Source organism: Herpailurus yagouaroundi, unplaced genomic scaffold, assembly GCF_014898765.1.
Source record: "Herpailurus yagouaroundi ecotype Mexico unplaced genomic scaffold, PumYag 164, whole genome shotgun sequence".
NCBI lineage: Eukaryota > Metazoa > Chordata > Mammalia > Carnivora > Felidae > Herpailurus > Herpailurus yagouaroundi.
Window position 1 is genome coordinate 20,185,082 of NW_024412405.1, and position 2,924 is coordinate 20,188,005.

Consider the following 2,924-nt stretch of genomic DNA (forward strand, 5'->3'; position numbering starts at 1 on the left):
AAAGTGGTCGAATTTCAGCTATTTGGAAGGTATAGGCTACAGTATTTTCATACGGATCAAATGTGAGATGTGAAAAGTAGTCTGGGATAAACGAAGGTGTCCACTGAAAGCACACTTGACTCAAAGGTGTCAGAACACAGGAGGAGGAACTGGTGAGGAATAGAATCTGGAGTTTTATTGGAGGCTCTTTAGACATACACATGGAGATTTCAATCTGTCTTACTCGCCGTTTCTCTGGACTGATCTCATACTCAGTCAAGCTCATATACCATCTGTGCATTCACTGATGGTTCCTAATGTGTGCGCCCAACTTTAACTTTACCTTGAACTAAAGATACTCATCTTTTGAGTTTGGGAGTGTAGGAGATCAGTCCCAGAGAAACAGAGAATAGAAAATAAGACTGAGTACAGAACCTCTGAGTTTTATCATGCATTAGTGTTGAGACAATGAGGGTCTGATATTAACACCTGAGGAAGAATGGTGAGGAAGAAATAAAGAGTATTCTGGAAGGAAGGTGGAGAAAGCACATCAAGAAGGAAGGAGTGATCAACGAGGGCATGTGCAACCAATAACTCAAAGAATAACTCAAGGAAAACTCAGGACTTACTAGATTGAACAATATGGAGGCCTTGGTGAAAGCAATCAGGGCAGTTTGAGGAAGAATGGTAATATGGTAGGCTTAAAATCTTTCCTACTAAAAGTTCCTTATACCGTAAGACTTTAGTAAAACACCCAAAATATTAACAAAAAAATTTAGCTTTTTAAACATTAAAAAATTTTAAACATTTAAGAATGTGAAGGAAATTTTTGAAGGCCAAACCAAAAAAAACAGAAAGGGAATTATTATTTCTAGGACATTCTGTCACATAGCAAACAGCATACCAAGCCTAAAATTATTTTTATTTGCCAATAGCATTATTTGTAACTGCCAAAAACAGACAGGAAGAACAAAAAATCTAGGCCATAAAATTGCCTGGAGCTGGATTAAAGACCCTAATATAACACTGGGAATCTAGCAGAGAGCTAAATCGTCAATGAAAAGGTGATGTAAGACACGTGCGCATGCATGCGCGCGCGCGCACACACACACACACAAAACACTTATTTGTTACAAATTTGGCTCTAGTCAAGAGAAAATATACTAAGTACTTTTAGATCACAAGTCTTAGTTCACACGTTTTGAGGCCTAAATACATTCTTCAGAGTTTCTATCCTCAGTCTTACTTGGTTTCTAATTAAATCCTCAATTGGAAATGTTTTCAAATATCCCGAAGCAAATATCGTTTTTTTCCTACAGGAATTATGCTCATCTGGGGCCACAAAGAATTCTTGTAAATTTCCAAATACAAAAAAATAAAGAAATAGACAAGGGAAAAAGACACCATAAATGAAAGTCAGCCAAAAAAAAAAAATAAATAATAATAACAAAATGAGAGTGGAGATGCTATCCTATGGGATGTTTAGAGAAATTCTCACAGTAAGGCAGCTTTCCACCCAGGCTTCAGACTAAATATTTTATTTGGGCCTATTATCCAGTTTAATTTTTTTCTTCGGCTACATAAAATCTTTTAAACTCTTAGATTGAGTATTCAAGTTCAGTTATTACACTTCACAACTTTATAAGTATAACCCATTTGATTTCTAACTTTTTTTTTTTTTTTGAGAGAGACAGAGAGAGATTAAACACATGAACAGGGCAGAGGGAGAGGAGACAGAGAATCCCAAGCAACCTCCATGCAGATACTGACACAGGGCTTGATCTCACAACTGTGAGACTATGACCTGAGGTGGAATCAAGTCAGCTCAACTGACTGAGCCACCCAGGTGACCTTTAACCCATTTGACTTTAAAAATTTTTGGGGCGCCTGGGTGGTGCAGTCGGTTAAGCGTCCGACTTCAGCCAGGTCACGATCTCGCGGTCCGTGAGTTCGAGCCCCGCGTCAGGCTCTGGGCTGATGGCTCAGAGCCTGGAGCCTGTTTCTGATTCTGTGTCTCCCTCTCTCTCTGCCCCTCCCCCATTCATGCTCTCTCTCTGTCCCAAAAAGAAATAAAAACGTTGAAAAAAAAAATTAAAAATTTTTTACTTCCGTAAAATTCTCTCAAAGTATTTTGTTTTCTCAAAAATTTTTAACATTTTAATGAATTACTAACAGTGTCTTATTAAACCAATCTTGATCTTCAGGTATCTTTGTTGTGTTTTTATTTTTGGCTTTTGATATCCATCTTTACCTGTGGATATTCCAGGTAAGTTTGATTTAATTACAGATGTGTTTAAAACATTGCAGAGAAATTTTAAAGACCTCAGTCATCTTCTCTAAAGGGAATTTTTGTTTTTAATATGCATTTAGGGGAGGGGCAAATGTCAATCTGAGTAGAGTTTAAGTTAATTTGTAGCTAGGCTTATCTATTTGTTATTCCTTCTCTTCCTCACATTCTCTACCACATTCAAAGTATTTACCAAGACCTCTCATCTTAGCTCTGCAATCCAGTTTTGTTCCTTATTCTTGTAGGATGCTCTGAAGATTTCAGCCACTAAACCTCCCATTTTCCATACCCCACCTAACTTCTCAAACTTATGACTCCTGATTAATGCCTAGAAGGCAGGCCTAGAATATTCGGTTCACTGTTCTTAAAGAACACTCTCCCTTGTTAACATTTGAATTTCTTCACACATTACTTTAAAATGTTTCTATATTTTTTGTGTTTTTCTTCTATGTAAAGGAACTGCTCTAAAATATAAGCCAGATAGGAAACGGTCAAAATCCTAGAGGACAACACAGGCAGCAACTTCTTATTAGGAATGTCTCCAGAGTCAAGAGAAACAAAAGCACAATGAACTATTGGGACTTCATCAAGATAAAAAGCTTCTGCACAGCAAAGGAAACTATCAACTAAAAGTCTATAGAATGGAAGAAGTTATTTG